Source organism: Apostichopus japonicus, chromosome 15 (assembly GCF_037975245.1).
Source record: "Apostichopus japonicus isolate 1M-3 chromosome 15, ASM3797524v1, whole genome shotgun sequence".
Lineage (NCBI taxonomy): Eukaryota > Metazoa > Echinodermata > Holothuroidea > Aspidochirotida > Stichopodidae > Apostichopus > Apostichopus japonicus.
In genome coordinates, this window is record NC_092575.1 from 5,317,684 (window position 1) to 5,338,301 (window position 20,618).

At 33.8% G+C, this 20,618-nt stretch overlaps 2 protein-coding genes across 34 annotated transcripts in view; one reads left to right on the plus strand and one right to left on the minus strand.

Annotated features, from left to right (window-relative positions):
- The window catches only part of LOC139981440 (ras-related protein Rab-24-like), a 72,437-nt gene that overhangs the window by 14,584 nt on the left and 37,235 nt on the right, over positions 1-20,618 (plus strand). The gene's annotated exons all lie outside the window — the stretch shown is intronic.
- LOC139980901 (uncharacterized) overlaps positions 13,330-20,618 on the minus strand; it is a 38,003-nt gene continuing 30,714 nt past the window's right edge. For all 32 annotated transcript variants that reach the window (XR_011797725.1, XR_011797724.1, XR_011797719.1 and 29 more), the window contains one exon: positions 13,330-15,052. The gene's annotated coding sequence lies outside the window, so the exon portion shown is untranslated. The remainder of the gene's footprint in view (positions 15,053-20,618) is intronic.

A 20,618-nucleotide genomic window follows, 5' to 3' on the forward strand; every position in this document is an offset into this window, starting at 1 on the left:
TTAGCTTGTGTATCAATTAATCGTAGTAAAAAGAGACCGGGCCATATTACAATTACAAGAAAATAAAAAATCTATGCGTACAAGAATTTAGTATATGTGAATGCAAGTTTACAATGTAGATTAATTTTCAAAATTTTTGCAAATGGTGACACTCTGGTACATATACTAAGCAATAAAACAATACAACATGTGACGTAAAATCTCTTTAACTATTTCATGAACAACAACAACATTATCCCCCTCAACATATGCAGATATGTCGTAGACATTAAACTCACTGGTAATACCGATTTACTTAACCCATAACTCTCTTAATTAGACTATAAAACACATCAATAAGCATTTAACCCTCCTAAATTACATACCACTTGACTATAAATATTCATGACATGGCTGGCTATGTAGTTCAATGCACAGCTTACTACGGATGAGTATAAAAACCATTCACGTTACACTACTATCCTAATACACACTATTGTCTTAACAGCTTCGTTTTAAACAATTAATATTTGAATGGTTATGAGTATTATCTTACAGGATAAGGGTAATAGTAAGTTTTATTTTCACTGTTCTTTTTAAGTCGGGGGTAAGGGTGCGGGGGGGGGGGCACCAATGCCAATCATAACCCGTGCACCGGTGGTCATTGAGGTCAGTTTACAGGAGTGGTTCATTTCCAATGTTCCCAATTAAAGTTGAGATCAAGTTTCATTACAATGTAGGTAAGCCGACTTTCATTTAATATGATATGGCTATCTATTTTTAATTTCAATTTTTCTATGCTCAATGACACATGATATAGACAGACCTACAACTTCGGAAAATAAAGGATATAAACAGACCCTTGTTTGACGGAGTGATGATTAACTGAAATATTTCGATATTTGAGGGTTTGGCCCTTGTTCAGAAGGCTGTCAGTGTTAATTAGATTAGCTGATCATTTCTGAATATATTCAAGAGGAGCTTTGCTTAAGAATCAATATGTTATACAATATCATGTGTCTCAGATTATGTGGACGGTCCACATAATACGCTCATATACTTACGATTATATATTCAAATTGAGATTACGTGTGTTACAAAAAAAAACGTTAATACTACTATCCAAATACATTCTATAGACCAAAAGAAAATATTTAGGTTGTGATCTTTCTTAACAAGCTGCTTTTAAGACAATTATTATGTGAACGGTCAACAGTATTATCATACTAATATTAAGGGTTAAGGATTAGGGTTATTCTTTCGGGTTTCCTATAATAATCCTAACCCATGTAACGAGGATTGTTGATGCTTGCTTACACTTTTTTCTTTCCAATGTTCCCAAATAAAGTTTTGTTAAGACTATATTAGCCTAAAGGTAAACCGTATGACATGCAAAAATATATGTTTATTTGATAAAGTTATCTGTTTTTAATATAAATCTTTATATGCTCAATGATACGTGATTTCAACAGATCTATGAGTTCAGTAATTAAAGGAAATAAAACAGACCCATATTTGACGGGTTGATTCCTTCCTGAATCTGTCGATATTTGGTGCGGGGTCTTTCCTAAGAACATAGTTATTTTGAATTAATAGAGTTCATCAATTTTCAACCCTAATTTTGGTTTATAATCAATAAACAATACAATGAAATGTGTATAAGATTGTGTGGACGGTCCACATAATACGCTCATATACTTACGATTATATATTCCAATTGAGATTACGTGTGTTACAGAAAAAAAAATGTTAATACTTCTATATGAATATATTAAATACATTCAATACACATGATTTAAACAGATCTACGAGTTCGGTAAATACAGGATATAAAACAGACCCATATTTGACGGGTTGATTCCTTCCTGAATCTGTCTATATTTGGCGCGGGGTCTTTCCTAAGAACATAGTTATTTTGAATTAATAGAGTTCATCAATTTTCAACCCTAATTTTGGTTTATAATCAATAAACAATACAATGAAATGTGTATAAGATTGTGTGGACGGTCCATATAATCCGCTCGTACACTAACGATTATATATTCCAATTGAGATTACGTGTGTTACAGGGAAAAAAACATGTTAATACTTCTATATGAATATATTAAATACATTCAATACACATGATTTAAACAGATCTACGAGTTCGGTAAATACAGGATATAAAACAGACCCATATTTGACGGGTTGATTCCTTACTGAATCTGTCGATATTTGGCGCGGGGTCCTTCCTTAGAACACAGTTATTTTGAATTAATATAGTTGATTAATTTAAAACCCTAATTTTTGTTTATAGTCAATAAAAAATAATGAAATGTGTATAAGATTATGTGGACGGTCCACATAATCCGCTCGTACACTTACGATTATATATTCCAATTGAGATTACGTGTGTTACAGAAAAAAAGACGTTTATACTCCTATTATGAATATATTAAATACATTCAATACACATGATTCAAACAGATCTACGAGTTCTGTAAATACAGGATATAAAACAGACCCATATTTGACGGGTTGATTCCTTACTGAATCTGTCGAGATTTGAGGGTGTGTGGCCCTTATTCAGAAGACCGTTATTGTGTATTAATGTACTTGATTAATTTTTAATATTTTCAATTATACGGTTTTGTTTTAGAATCAATAAACAATACAACATCATACGTATAATATAATGTGGACGATCCACATAAACCGATTATACAATTACGATTATATATTTCAATTGAGATGACGTGGGTTATTAAACAAAAACGTCAATACTACTGTTGCATTCCGGGGGCCCATTAGCATAGCAGAGAATACTGTCAAAAGTTCCTTTATGGAAATGTCGTGGTTAGCTTGTGTATCAATTAATCGTAGTAAAAAGAGACCGGGCCATATTACAATTACAAGAAAATAAAAAATCTATGCGTACAAGAATTTAGTATATGTGAATGCAAGTTTACAATGTAGATTAATTTTCAAAACCTTTGCAAATGGTGACACTCTGGTACATATACTAAGCAATAAAACAATACAACATGTGACGTAAAATCTCTTTAACTATTTCATGAACAACAACAACATTATCCCCCTCAACATATGCAGATATGTTGTAGACATTAAACTCACTGGTAATACCGATTTACTTAACCCATAACTCTCTTAATTAGACTATAAAACACATCAATAAGCATTTAACCCTCCTAAATTACATACCACTTGACTATAAATATTCATGACATGGCTGGCTATGTAGTTCAATGCACAGCTTACTACGGATGAGTATAAAAACCATTCACGTTACACTACTATCCTAATACACACTATTGTCTTAACAGCTTCGTTTTAAACAATTAATATTTGAATGGTTATGAGTATTATCTTACAGGATAAGGGTAATAGTAAGTTTTATTTTCACTGTTCTTTTTAAGTCGGGGGTAAGGGTGCGGGGGGGGGGGGGGGGCACCAATGCCAATCATAACCCGTGCACCGGTGGTCATTGAGGTCAGTTTACAGGAGTGGTTCATTTCCAATGTTCCCAATTAAAGTTGAGATCAAGTTTCATTACAATGTAGGTAAGCCGACTTTCATTTAATATGATATGGCTATCTATTTTTAATTTCAATTTTTCTATGCTCAATGACACATGATATAGACAGACCTACAACTTCAGAAAATAAAGGATATAAACAGACCCTTGTTTGACGGAGTGATGATTAACTGAAATATTTCGAGATTTGAGGGTTTGGCCCTTGTTCAGAAGGCTGTCAGTGTTAATTAGATTAGCTGATCATTTCTGAATATATTCAAGAGGAGCTTTGCTTAAGAATCAATATGTTATACAATATCATGTGTCTCAGATTATGTGGACGGTCCACATAATACGCTCATATACTTACGATTATATATTCCGATTGAGATTACGTGTGTTACTAAAAAAAAAACGTTAATACTACTATCCAAATACATTCTATAGACCAAAAGAAAATATTTAGGTTGTGATCTTTCTTAACAAGCTGCTTTTAAGACAATTATTATGTGAACGGTCAACAGTATTATCATACTAATATTAAGGGTTAAGGATTAGGGTTATTCTTTCGGGTTTCATATAATAATCCTAACCCATGTAACGAGGATTGTTGATGCTTGCTTACACTTTTTTCTTCCCAATGTTCCCAAATAAAGTTTTATTAAGACTATATTAGCCTAAAGGTAAACCGTATGACATGCAAAAATATATGTTTATTTGATAAAGTTATCTGTTTTTAATATAAATCTTTATATGCTCAATGGTACGTGATTTCAACAGATCTACGAGTTCAGTAATTAAAGGAAATAAAACAGACCCATATTTGACGGGTTGATTCCTTCCTGGATCTGTCGATATTTGGTGCGGGGTCTTTCCTAAGAACATAGTTATTTTGAATTAATAGAGTTCATCAATTTTCAACCCTAATTTTGGTTTATAATCAATTAACAATACAATGAAATGTGTATAAGATTGTGTGGACGGTCCACATAATCCGCTCGTACACTAACGATTATATATTCCAATTGAGATTACGTGTGTTACAGGAAAAAAAATGTTAATACTTCTATATGAATATATTAAATACATTCAATACACATGATTTAAACAGATCTACGAGTTCGGTAAATACAGGATATAAAACAGACCCATATTTGACGGGTTGATTCCTTACTGAATCTGTCGATATTTGGCGCGGGGTCCTTCCTTAGAACACAGTTATTTTGAATTAATATAGTTGATAAATTTAAAACCCTAATTTTTGTTTATAGTCAATAAAAAATAATGAAATGTGTATAAGATTATGTGGACGGTCCACATAATCCGCTCGTACACTTACGATTATATATTCCAATTGAGATTACGTGTGTTACAGAAAAAAAGACGTTTATACTTCTATTATGAATATATTAAATACATTCAATACACATGATTTAAACAGATCTTCGAGTTCTGTAAATACAGGATATAAAACAGACCCATATTTGACGGGTTGATTCCTTACTGAATCTGTCGAGATTTGAGGGTGTGTAGCCCTTATTCAGAAGACCGTTATTGTGAATTAATGTACTTGATTAATTTTTAATATTTTCAATTATACGGTTTTGGTTTAGAATCAATAAACAATACAACATCGTACGTATAATATAATGTGGACGATCCACATAAACCGATTATACAATTACGATTATATATTTCAATTGAGATGACGTGGGTTATTAAACAAAAACGTCAATACTACTGTTGCATTCCGGGGGCCCATTAGCATAGCAGAGAATACTGTCAAAAGTTCCTTTATGGAAATGTCGTGGTTAGCTTGTGTATCAATTAATCGTAGTAAAAAGAGACCGGGCCATATTACAATTACAAGAAAATAAAAAATCTATGCGTACAAGAATTTAGTATATGTGAATGCAAGTTTACAATGTAGATTAATTTTCAAAACCGTTGCAAACGGTGACACTCTGGTACATATACTAAGCAATAAAACAATACAACATGTGACGTAAAATCTCTTTAACTATTTCATGAACAACAACAACATTACCCCCCTCAACATATGCAGATATGTCGTAGACATTAAACTCACCGGTAATACCGATTTACTTAACCCATAACTCTCTTAATTAGACTATAAAACACATCAATAAGCATTTAACCCTCCTAAATTACATACCACTTGACTATAAATATTCATGACATGGCTGGCTATGTAGTTCAATGCACAGCTTACTACGGATGAGTATAAAAACCATTCACGTTACACTACTATCCTAATACACACTATTGTCTTAACAGCTTCGTTTTAAACAATTAATATTTGAATGGTTATGAGTATTATCTTACAGGATAAGGGTAATAGTAAGTTTTATTTTCACTGTTCTTTTTAAGTCGGGGGTAAGGGTGCGGGGGGGGGGGGCACCAATGCCAATCATAACCCGTGCACCGGTGGTCATTGAGGTCAGTTTACAGGAGTGGTTCATTTCCAATGTTCCCAATTAAAGTTGAGATCAAGTTTCATTACAATGTAGGTAAGCCGACTTTCATTTAATATGATATGGCTATCTATTTTTAATTTCAATTTTTCTATGCTCAATGACACATGATATAGACAGACCTACAACTTCAGAAAATAAAGGATATAAACAGACCCTTGTTTGACGGAGTGATGATTAACTGAAATATTTCGAGATTTGAGGGTTTGGCCCTTGTTCAGAAGGCTGTCAGTGTTAATTAGATTAGCTGATCATTTCTGAATATATTCAAGAGGAGCTTTGCTTAAGAATCAATATGTTATACAATATCATGTGTCTCAGATTATGTGGACGGTCCACATAATACGCTCATATACTTACGATTATATATTCCAATTGAGATTACGTGTGTTACAAAAAAAAAAACGTTAATACTACTATCCAAATACATTCTATAGACCAAAAGAAAATATTTAGGTTGTGATCTTTCTTAACAAGCTGCTTTTAAGACAATTATTATGTGAACGGTCAACAGTATTATCATACTAATATTAAGGGTTAAGGATTAGGGTTATTCTTTCGGGTTTCCTATAATAATCCTAACCCATGTAACGAGGATTGTTGATGCTTGCTTACACTTTTTTCTTTCCAATGTTCCCAAATAAAGTTTTGTTAAGACTATATTAGCCTAAAGGTAAACCGTATGACATGCAAAAATATATGTTTATTTGATAAAGTTATCTGTTTTTAATATAAATCTTTATATGCTCAATGATACATGATTTCAACAGATCTATGAGTTCAGTAATTAAAGGATATAAACAGACCCATATTTGACGGGTTGATTCCTTCCTGAATCTGTCGATTATTTGGTGCGGGGTCTTTCCTATGAACGGTTATTTTGAATTAATAGAGTTCATCAATTTTCAACCCTAATTTTGGTTTATAATCAATAAACAATACAATGAAATGTGTATAAGATTGTGTGGACGGTCCACATAATCCGCTCGTACACTTACGATTATATATTCCAATTGAGATTACGTGTGTTACAGAAAAAAAAATGTTAATACTTCTATATGAATATATTAAATACATTCAATACACATGATTTAAACAGATCTACGAGTTCGGTAAATACAGGATATAAAACAGACCCATATTTGACGGGTTGATTCCTTCCTGAATCTATTGATATTTGGAGCGGGGTCTTTCCTAAGAACATAGTTATTTTGAATTAATAGAGTTCATCAATTTTCAACCCTAATTTTGGTTTATAATCAATAAACAATACAATGAAATGTGTATAAGATTGTGTGGACGGTCCACATAATCCGCTCGTACACTTACGATTATATATTCCAATTGAGATTACGTGTGTTACAGAAAAAAAAAATGTTAATACTTCTATATGAATATATTAAATACATACAATACACATGATTTAAACAGATCTACGAGTTCTGTAAATACAGGATATAAAACGGACCCATATTTGACGGGTTGATTCCTTACTGAATCTGTCGATATTTGGCGCGGGGTCTTTCCTAAGAACATAGTTATTTTGAATTAATAGAGTTCATCAATTTTCAACCCTAATTTTGGTTTATAATCAATAAACAATACAATGAAATGTGTATAAGATTGTGTGGACGGTCCACATAATCCGCTCGTACACTTACGATTATATATTCCAATTGAGATTACGTGTGTTACAGGAAAAAAAAATGTTAATACTTCTATATGAATATATTAAATACATTCAATACACATGATTTAAACAGATCTACGAGTTCGGTAAATACAGGATATAAAACAGACCCATATTTGACGGGTTGATTCCTTACTGAATCTGTCGATATTTGGCGCGGGGTCCTTCCTTAGAACACAGTTATTTTGAATTAATATAGTTGATAAATTTAAATCCCTAATTTTTGTTTATAGTCAATAAAAAATAATGAAATGTGTATAAGATTATGTGGACGGTCCACATAATCCGCTCGTACACTTACGATTATATATTCCAATTGAGATTACGTGTGTTACAGAAAAAAAGACGTTTATACTTCTATTATGAATATATTAAATACATTCAATACACATGATTTAAACAGATCACGAGTTCTGTAAATACAGGATATAAAACAGACCCATATTTGACGGGTTGATTCCTTACTGAATCTGTCGAGATTTGAGGGTGTGTAGCCCTTATTCAGAAGACCGTTATTGTGAATTAATGTACTTGATTAATTTTTAATATTTTCAATTATACGGTTTTGGTTTAGAATCAATAAACAATACAACATCATACGTATAATATAATGTGGACGATCCACATAAACCGATTATACAATTACGATTATATATTTCAATTGAGATGACGTGGGTTATTAAACAAAAACGTCAATACTACTGTTGCATTCCGGGGGCCCATTAGCATAGCAGAGAATACTGTCAAAAGTTCCTTTATGGAAATGTCGTGGTTAGCTTGTGTATCAATTAATCGTAGTAAAAAGAGACCGGGCCATATTACAATTACAAGAAAATAAAAAATCTATGCGTACAAGAATTTAGTATATGTGAATGCAAGTTTACAATGTAGATTAATTTTCAAAACCTGTGCAAATGGTGACACTCTGGTACATATACTAAGCAATAAAACAATACAACATGTGACGTAAAATCTCTTTAACTATTTCATGAACAACAACAACAACATTATCCCCCTCAACATATGCAGATATGTCGTAGACATTAAACTCACTGGTAATACCGATTTACTTAACCCATAACTCTCTTAATTAGACTATAAAACACATCAATAAGCATTTAACCCTCCTAAATTACATACCACTTGACTATAAATATTCATGACATGGCTGGCTATGTAGTTCAATGCACAGCTTACTACGGATGAGTATAAAAACCATTCACGTTACACTACTATCCTAATACACACTATTGTCTTAACAGCTTCGTTTTAAACAATTAATATTTGAATGGTTATGAGTATTATCTTACAGGATAAGGGTAATAGTAAGTTTTATTTTCACTGTTCTTTTTATGTCGGGGGTAAGGGTGCGGGGGGGGGGGGGGCACCAATGCCAATCATAACCCGTGCACCGGTGGTCATTGAGGTCAGTTTACAGGAGTGGTTCATTTCCAATGTTCCCAATTAAAGTTGAGATCAAGTTTCATTACAATGTAGGTAAGCCGACTTTCATTTAATATGATATGGCTATCTATTTTTAATTCCAATTTTTCTATGCTCAATGACACATGATATAGACAGACCTACAACTTCAGAAAATAAAGGATATAAACAGACCCTTGTTTGACGGAGTGATGATTAACTGAAATATTTCGAGATTTGAGGGTTTGGCCCTTGTTCAGAAGGCTGTCAGTGTTAATTAGATTAGCTGATCATTTCTGAATATATTCAAGAGGAGCTTTGCTTAAGAATCAATATGTTATACAATATCATGTGTCTCAGATTATGTGGACGGTCCACATAATACGCTCATATACTTACGATTATATATTCCAATTGAGATTACGTGTGTTACTAAAAAAAAAAACGTTAATACTACTATCCAAATACATTCTATAGACCAAAAGAAAATATTTAGGTTGTGATCTTTCTTAACAAGCTGCTTTTAAGACAATTATTATGTGAACGGTCAACAGTATTATCATACTAATATTAAGGGTTAAGGATAAGGGTTATTCTTTCGGGTTTCCTATAATAATCCTAACCCATGTAACGAGGATTGTTGATGCTTGCTTTCATTTTTTCTCCCCAATGTTCCTAAATAAAGTTTTGTTAAGAATATATTAACCTAAAGGTAAACCGTATGACATGCCAAAAAATATATATTTGATAAAGTTATCTGTTTTTAAAATTAATCTTTCTATGCTCAATGATACATGATTTAAACAGATCTACGAATTAGTAATCAGTAATTAAAGGATATAAAACAGAACTATATTTGACGGGTTGATTCCTTCCTGAATCTGCCGATATTTGGTGCGGGGTCCTTCCTTAGAACACAGTTTTTTTGAATTAATAGAGTTCATCAATTTTCAACCCTAATTTTGGTTTATAATCAATAAATAATACAATGAAATGTGTATAAGATTATGTGGACGGTCCACAGAATCCGCTCATACACTTACGATTATATATTCCAATTGAAATTACTGTGTTACAACAACAAAAAAGACGTTAATACGATGTGATTACTTTCAATGCATTCAATACACAGATCTACAACTTCGGAAAATAAAGGATATAAACAGACGCTGACCCTTGTTTAACGGAGTGATGATTAAGTGAAACATTTATATATCTATATTGAATTTGAGTTTTTCTACGCTCAATGACACATGATATAGACAGATCTACAACTTCGGAAAATAAACGATATAAACAGACCCTTGTTTGACGGAGTGATGATTCCATGAAATCAGGGACGTAGCTAAGGCCTGATCATTAGGCGGGGGGGGGGGGGGGAGTGGCTGAAATTCCAACTGGATAGGTTTTGGAGCCATAAAATTCCGGCTGTTGTTTGTTCTCCTACCCCCCCCCCCCCCCCTGCTCTACTCGCCAACATTCACATATTGAATACCACTGGCCCTCACTTCACAAACTTACATAAACACTCTGGTTAAGCAAAGCAGGTAAGCAACTAAGTAAAGTTATCTGCTTGAAGGCTTTATAGACTACTGACTACAAAAGGTATGTTAATGTAACAAAGGGGAAAACTTTTTATTTTCAACAAATTATATTCGATGACAAAGTGAGTTACCAAAAATACAGAGCTTTTATTGGCACGCTTAATATTTTTTCTTTGGGGGGGGGGGGTGGGTGGGGGAAATTTATTACTCACATGAAATGTTTTAATTGTTCACTTCATTCCAACTGATCATTCGGAATGAAGTGAACAATTAAACATTTTGCAGAAAAATGTTGAGTTGACGAGTTACGATAAGTTGGCAATTAAACACATTGAACATTTTGCAGAAAATGTTTCAATTGCTCAGATGGAATGAAGTGAACGATCGGAAATTTTGCAGAAAATTGTCAAACTGACGAGATAATGATAAGTTATCAATTAAACATTTTTCAGAAAATTGTTCAATTGATCAGTTAAAGCAACTGAGCAATCCAACATTTTCTGATTTTTGATAACATTTTATCTTGTTACTGAAAAATGTCAAATTATGGGCCAAAGTTTTTGTTATGTTGATGGCACTTTTAAGCTTCCGTAGATTAGCATCAGCGTTTTTTGTATACATAGAGACAATGTATATCTTGAACTTACTTGAAGCTAGCGAAGTGGGAGTATTCAAAATCATACGAAGTTTTGTATGGTGGAGTATAAAGATCGCGTGATAGAATTTCTCAATGTGACAAGGAAAACGTGGTAAAATTGACTGATTGAAGGTCAATCTTGACCGAAAATTTTAGTTCACTCACAAATTACAAGAATATGTGAAAATTAGAGTGCGACAGTCGGAAAAATGAGAGTGCGACAGTCGGAAATTCAGACTGTCGCACTCAAATTTTCCAAGTATCGTCAGTTTGACCAAGATTTGGGGGGGGGGGGGAGGGTTATCTATTTTTAATTTGAATCTATTTATGCTCAATGATACATGAATTAAACAGATCTACCAGTTCGGTTAATAAAGGATATTAACAGTCCCATATTTGACCGGTTTAAGTCTTCCTGTAGAATATCGAGATTTTATGGGTGGGCGTCCCTCCCAGATTCTTCTTGTTGTGAATTATAGTAGTTGATAAATGTGTAATATTTTCAATTACGGGTTTGGTTATCTGGAAATGGTATTTATAGTAAGCAGTATACTTTTCTGTATCCTACATTATATTGCGATGGGTATTTTTCGACTTTTAACGTGCGATTCATCGCTATACGTGCATGATATAGCCTGGGCCATTAGTATACTTTCTTCGAATATCACTTGACGGCTTCATCAAAGAAATCGGCAGTGCAAAAAACGGACTGTTTAAATCTATCTCTGACTAATCTATGAAAAAGGAAATGGACAATGGGAATCGTAAGAGAGAACATCTGAAGCGGGGAGGGGGGGGGGGCGGGGGGTTGTAGGTGGTTGGAAAAGGTTTTGCCCAAATTTAAGCAGTAAATATACTGAAAAGGTATCAATCCCCTCCCCCAGAAAGTGTTACTTCATTCTTTATTTTCGATGCGAACAATGAAGATTGAGTGTGCCTGTTATATAACTATATGAAGGTACAAACATAAGCTTTTAGAAAAAACACCAAGTAAACATCGATTTTCATGTTGACAACATCATTTGAATTTCAAGACATCTTTTATATCTACTCGAAATTCGAAGTATTGTTGATTGTTTGTTTATTTATATAGGCCTTTATGTTTAGATGGGGCAAGAAAAAAAAGAAGGTTAAAGGTATGCTTTACTTAGAATGTCTGAAAACAATTTGGAGAGTCCAGACCTCCAGGAATTAGTACTTTTTTGAAATCTTTACGAAACTTCCCTAACGATAGCGTGCTTTAAGGGGCCAATGCAGCAGACCTGCCACGAACACGTTAATGCACATGCATATTTGGTTGGTTGCAAACTTTCAGGCACATTTTGAAGCAATAAATACTAAAAAAGGTGTAACGAAAAAATATACAAACAATGATCACTGTATTTATCATCAACATTTAGGAAAACATTGCATGCATTCCATTTCTGTCATTTTGCAAGCTTATTATTGATCAAAGACTGTCAAAAAATAAAAAAAATTGTACATCATAAATTTCAAGATTGAACATTTGCAGTACTATATATACTTATATGCGGCTGTGCAATGTCGTTTGTGTTGGTTGTTAGCGATACTGCTGTCATGGTGGTTGAATAACTATCCTCTTCGACATTGTCACGTGTTATGTTTGCTACCTTTTTAAATATAGGAATAAGTTATGTTGTAACTCTCTAACAGCGTAGAGCAGGAAGCAGAGAACAATGTGAAATTTACAGAACCTTTATAAAAGACATTTTACATGGAATTTTTTTTTCGTGTCGATAGCAGCGCCATTTTGACTTCCTCCCTCGCATGATAAATTTCTGACACCTTCAAATAGTTTTGGTTAGGCTTATTTAATAATTCAAGATCACGTGTATAAGATTTGTGGACGGTCCACACAATGCTCTCGTATACTCACGATAATATATTCGAAGCGAATTGCTTAGCAAAGATGTTAATATAAAAGGAGTTGTATAAAGGTTTACGACACATAAACCATGTTTGTGCCTTCAAATTCTTCTTGAGCAAAGCAAAAGAAAAACCAAGAAAAAGATCATACACAACAAATATTTCAGGTTGCTTTACGTTGGTTTATCTCTTCCAAATAGTTTACAAAGGTTAAATAGAATGAAAGAAGTACAGTGTTACACATGAACACAGGACATTGGTCTTGTTTTAATTAACATTGAATAAAAAAAGGACTACCATTTCAAAATATCAAAATCTAAACTGATATGAACATCAAAACATTTAATGGAAAAAAGCACTACATCTCAAAATATAAACTGATATGAACATTAAAACATTTAATAACAAAAGCACATCTCAAATATAAACTGATATTGAACATTAAAACATTTAATAAAATAAAGTACTACATCTCAAAATATAAACTGATATGAACAACAACAAAGAATGGGCAAGACTACACCAATGGTGTTGTCATCTACAGCAAAATATATAGTGAAAACCTGCACTCAATTTAATCCCCTGCCTGTCCCCAAAGCCCCTCCCTGCTCACCTCAATACCCAATATTTACTAGTCTTACTAACACAGTTATAGCAATCAAACTTTCAGCTTTGCATTCATTCAACTGTATGATGTTGACTAAGCTCTGCCCACTAGTTTAATAATATGCATAATCCTACTGACATATAATTTGTTCAAAAGTTCCTTTGCACCACATAATACATGCTGTAGGAAAAGGACCATATACATTAGGCAAAAATATAACTATGTCATGTGACGATCTTTCAATATGTTATCATCGGACATTAATCACTCATTAATATGAATGACATATATATGCAAAAATGACAGGGGATAAAGGTTATGGTCCAATTGAAATATTTGTACCACAATGAGAGACATATGTCTATATAAAAAATATCAATTTTAAATTTTGGCACAAAACAACTTCATTTGCACCATCTTCCATAGTTTACTAATACCTCAGTTTATTAGTAATGCTATAGATTGAGAAATAATAAGCAGTTTTCCCCAATCCCTTCACCTTTAATTCATTAATTTATTCAGTCCTGAGAGACCTGCAATAGGTTATCGATATGCCACCATCTGCATCTCTTCTCTTCCAACATGAAGAGTCTCTTCCAATATCATCTGTATCAGTTTGTACAATAATGGGTCAAATATCTTTTCCAACAGATACATTGTCCTGATTCCCAATAAATTAATTGGGGGATTTTTTTTGGTTAGGACGGGATGAGCTATGAGTTTATATTGGACGGGGTAGATCTAATATGTGTGAGGTGAACTTAGTTTCCATAGAGTAAATTTATCTTTGATGAAGAAAATTTCTTTTTGAAGAGTACAGTAAGTTTTGATGTGATTTAGTAAATTTATATTTGATGGAGTAAATTTATTTTTGATATCCACGTAATTGTTTTTATGAAGAAATTTTCTTTTCTATGGAGAAAATTTCTGTAATGTGTAATGTAATGTAATTTACTTTTTGTTCTTGTTTTTGTGGTAATGGCCGTCCATAGCCACTCTCATCCAGCTCAAATAAATGACTTTGTAACTGTTCCAAGTAGTTATTTTTGCCCATATATGGTGGCTAAGTCATATGGATGATTTTCAGCTACACATGCCTACAATGCCTCATGCTTCTTTAAACCAGTCAAACAGCTTCCATGGAGCAAAATAAATTTCCATCTTTTTGGGAATGGCTTCCACCAGGGAGCTGCTTCCATTATTGAGCTCCAAGCAACAGATGACCAGCTCAATGTATTCAGTTGGAAGGTCTTTATTGCTGTTCAGTTCATTGTGTCCTGTACATAGATGGAGGATCAAAAGAAACAAAAGCAATGTATTTACACAACAAGTTTGGTATAGTAGATATAGTTATTACCTAAATTAATGCTCCTGAAACAGCAATCAAGTTTTATGATGAATGAATTAGCAGTTCAGAACAGTTTTTATCAAAATAGAAATAAAAATTATCATTGGGAGAGAAGGCTATTGGTTTGAACCCCAATTGTCATTGCGTCTTCACATTTCAGTAAAGAAATAATCCAGATATGGAGCATATTGTTTGATATTAAGACATGTGCAGGTACTTAAAAGTTAGGAATTTAAGCCAAGTCAGTATTAAGTGATATACTCCTATCAAAAGCAGATCTTACCTTTTTGTCTGGTAAGACTATTTACTGGGACACTATAGTGGCCATAGTAGCTATAGTGGCCAGCATGTGTGTTATGCAGATCTTACTTTTTGTCTGGAAAGACTATTTACTGGGACACTATAGTGGCCATAGTGGCTATAGTGGCCAGCATGTGCTTGCAAAAAAGCAAAAAGCAAAAAGCAAAAAGAGGGACACTGTAATGGTTAACATTGAAAATTGGGGTGTCTACAAAGACCTAAGACCTGCAAAAAAGGTGACATCCCTATGTTCCGACGTCTCTATGTTCCGAAGTCTCTATGTTCAGAGGAATACGTTCCGATAATTTTTTTGGACTAATTTTTTTTACCAACATTTTTTCGTACCCAATTTTTCGGACCCAATTTTTTGGGGGGACTTAATTTTTTGGGACTCAATTTTTTTGGGGTACTCATGTTTTTTGGGACCAACATTTTTTCTGACGTGACTTGTTAGGACCCACCAATTTTGTTTTCACCAAAAAAAAGGGCCCAAAGTTTGTTATGACCCAAATAGTGCTTGTCCGAAAAAAAATTTGGTCATGAAAAATTTTAGAGTGAAAAAAAATGTTGGGTCATAAAAATATTTTGGTCCGAAAAAACTTGGTCCGAAAACATGTTGGTCAAGAATTTTGGTCAAAAAAAATTGTCGGAACATAGAGATGTTGCAACATAGAGACGTCAGAACATAGAGATGTAACCCCTACAAAGCTAAGACCCTATCATCTGCAAAATGAGGACCCTTTTACAAACTAAGACCCCACCTACTGCAATGGCTAGGACTATATTGCTACAAGTCCTCCTCATCTCAAAGTTCAACGAACGTGTCATAATGATCAGCCCAATGCAAGCTGTGTGAGAGTTTGACCAATACAGTTATTAAAGCAGCATTTTGCGTTGGGTCGCTTTTTTCCACCTTTTTAACATGTGCATCGATTTTTTTAGATGTATCAATCATAAAACAGCAAACTAAGATACCATCCAAGTGTCACCCTGCCAAGAGCGTTAATTAGCGAGTAATTAACGATTTATGTCGATAACGAGTAAAAGTGTCCTCGACAAAGTTTTCATATCTCCAAATCCACTAGTTTGAATTCCACCAATCAGTGAATAGTATGTTTATTCATGAGCGTTTTGCGTTTGGTCGCCGTTTTCTACTTTTTTGACATGTCCATCGAGTTTTTTACATACATCAAATCACAAAACATCAAATTAAGATATTAGCCAAGTTTTTCCCTGCCAAAAACGTTAATTGGCGAGTATTCCACATACAAAATTAATCGCATTCAGTTCCCAAACCCACTAGTTTGAATTCAACCAATCAGAGATGCAGGTTTAGTTATGAGCCGTTGCTAAAAATAGATTCAAGACTTTGCGTTGGTACAACCAGGGAGTTGTTATGCAACTCTCTGGTACAACTGCCATATAGACTGTACACAAATCAAGCGTGGTGTTATATTACGTATCTGTCAATGACGTTCGTAGTGTTTAAATATTCATATTATGGGCGAGGTTTATTGGGTTCCCAACGGAAAATATCTTGGAGAACAACAAAGTTGAAAGTTGCAATTTTTTCGACTTTCATGCCACCATTTGAAGTAAAATATAAATTGATAAGCTAGTTATGTATGTCGTTATGGCATAGTGGAGTCAGTGAGGTTGAGAAAAATCATAGAAAAGGACGCAAAATGCTGCTTTAACCCTGAAATTAATCTTTTCAAAGTGGTCTATGTATGGGGATGGCGAGACACTTTACCTCACAATAAATTAAGCTGTTTTGTCAATGGCTAGGCTAAAATTTAAATAAGATTTAAGATAAACAGGTCAGTACAATTTGGTATAGATTTCAGAAGTGATGACAATAATGACACAATGTCCTTGTGATGATACATAATGGGATCATAGGGTTCACTGAGGGGAAGCAATGGAAACTAATAACTCTCAGATAATTCTTACATGAAATGAAGGGAGACTTGATCACAAGCTTGTGTGGCAATAAATAACTAAGTGGTGTTAGAGGTTGGAATATTTAACAGTGAAATACTGATGGTGTAAATTGTAAAATATATCCCTGAAATGCAGGCTACGGAAGGTCTTTGTTATGGGAATTAAGTAACAAAGAGACAATATGCAACACATGCAAAGACTGGACCATACAACGAAAGGTAGTTTTCATGTCGATTGAACTGACAGACAGTTTTCCAATCTTGAAACTCAAAGTTTTTTCGTTCTTGATTGAACCATATTTGAAGTCAGATAGCAGTGCATAGTGTGTGAATGGGGAGGGGAGAGTGGGAGGAGGAGGGGCGTTTTCCTTGATTTAATGGTTATTAATTACATATCATGTATGTATTAAGTAAAGCTATTATCCTTCATTTGAGCTGGGCAATGATTACAAATGATTTATTACAAAAACTAATAAGGATTTTCAGTAATGAAAACCACGTTCACCACTGTGCTGCATGGTGGGCATGTGCACGTATAGAACCCACTTTGATTTGAGGAGAGGGGGGGAGGGGGTTTAAAGATTTGCCCGAAAATTTAACCAATAGAAAGAGCAAACTGGTGACGTTGCAAATTTGTATGCAATCGGACCTCTGCTGCATGATATAACCATTGACTTTCATGAAAATATAGAGAGATCAGTTACTCACCAACAGCAGCCTACTGTATATATAGTGTGCTGTTCTAGCTATTCTGCGGGATGCCCTTCTAACCCAACAAGTGGGATGGTTCTCCCACCACACCTGCCTGATCAGATTTGGTATGATAAAGCTTTCTGCTCTGCCAAAGCAAAACTGTTCATTACACTTTTCAAAGAATATCGATACAGGGGTGATGTTTTGTTTATTTTTAAAATGTCCTCCTTTGTGACATTACAAATATATTATGATGTGGTTAAATGCAACAAATTCTTAAAAATTAAACCCTATTAGAAAGATCTGCTGTATGAGCACCATGCCGTAGCTACAAGTTTCATACAATCTAGCTGCTGTCATTGTGAACTGTAGTCTGACTGAAAAGTAGCCTGCACTGCTGAAAGCTTTTCTTCTTGTTATGTGTTAACCAAATTCAGTAGCATGTGTCCTTGCTGTGAGCTTACACTCTAAACTGTAGATTGTGTATACATTTTGAAAAAGGATAGAATTTGTTCAGTATGACAGATACAAGCAGGTAATTTTCAGTGTTAGTTAGTTTAGTGTAGGCATGCTAACTTTAAGTGCAAAACAGCAGGTATTTCAATTTGACACAATTTCTTTTAGCATTTATTTTGTAACATGCCTAAGAATTGACTCTTGTGCAATTTGCTTGAACCAATTTAAAGTTTTCATAAAGTATGTACTTTGAATCCAACATATAGTGACCAATAAAGTAACTGATAGGGACCGCTCATATTTTCCCTCCAATTTATATGAATTATGCCTGACACACCTACAGAATGTACATACCACATTGAATACTGCACCAGTTCTTGGATACAAGAAGGAGGGGGGGGGGTGGTTGTATTTACTTGACTTTCACACTTTTTCCAAGTCAATATACAATACCAACAAAATTGCAATTGAGTCTAAGCTCTATGATCATATTTGGAATAGCGCTACTGTATATCAAGCATTGTATTTATTTATTATTATATAAGTTGAATGACTGGAGTCTGCAAGACAGGACACTGACAAAATATATCCTAGAGACTAGTGTGAAACAAATTTGACCAATGAACCTAACTGTTTCAAACAAAACTTATCCAAAATCAAAGTTGGTATAAATGAAAACCGCGAGATAATACTTCAATTCTAATTTTGTGCCTGTTCAACACTTTTGAGGTAAACAGTACTGCAAGACCATTCAAAACTTTTTCAGCAAAGGAGCAACCTTTCCTCTGCTATTAGTATTATATTTCCATGTGTACTGTGAATCTGTGACTGTGAAACAAGCCATAAGCCTCCAAAATGTTAGCAGCTTTCAGTTCATTGAACAATAAACAAGAGACAGACAGAACTGTGGGCACACTGTCCTTTTTGTTACACCTATGACCTTGATGAGGGCTCTTATCAGGGAGTTGTTAATGGAACAACTCACTGGTATTATCAAGCTGTGCAATGCATACCTGAGAGATATCAATGGCATCTCACTGCATGTATACTCCACTGTTGAATCAGGGAGTTGTTGTTCCATAACAACTCCCTGGTTGAATGTACATGCGCTACATTTGTACACAGGTATTGTATGTACAGTACAGCTACCTGCAGTGTAGGGATGAACTATATACTGTATAAACAGTTTCAAGTCTGGGCTACTCTTATATACACAAACAATAGGCTCAATAGCAATTGTTACCTTGTTGCTAGCATAGTGGTCAAGAACAGAACACAATGTACAGAAAAAATATAATTACTAGACAAAAAGTAATTTGAATGGGAATATTAAAAAAACCCAATGAAGTATGATTTACCTAAGTTTAATACATTTGTCTATTTGGTTCCTGGGAAACGCATTCCCAAAAGTGTGATAGAATTATTGGAACACGACATCTACATGCTACCAAATAGCCGTTACAGGCCATGAGACCGAAGGGCAGCAAGACTGAAGGTCTACATGATTATCACATACCAGGACTACAACATGAAATCGGTACCCAACACACTATACTATATACTGTACTGTATGTACTGTATGTACTGTACTGTATATACTCAGAATAGGCCTAATGTAAGGTCTGCTGTTTTTTTCTGTGAAAAATGAAGTGAAAATTTGAAAATTTGAATTCAAAGACTTGCTTTCAATACAAAACACATGTATATTTAAACTCAGACAAAGACATTAACTTGAGTTGTCACTTGAAATTATCACATACCATGACTTCAAAATGAAATCAGTACCCAACACACTATACTATATACTATATATACTGTATGTACTGTACTGTATATACTAAGAATAGGCCTAATGTAAGGTCTGCTGTTTTTTTCTGTGAAAAATGAAGTGAAAATTTGAAAATTTGAATTCAAAGACTTGCTTTCAATACAAAACACATGTATATTTAAACTCAGACAAAGACATTAACTTGAGTTGTCACTTGAAATTATCACATACCATGACTTCAAAATGAAATCAGTACCCAACACACTATACTATATACTATATATACTGTATGTACTGTACTGTATATACTAAGAATAGGCCTAATGTAAGGTCTG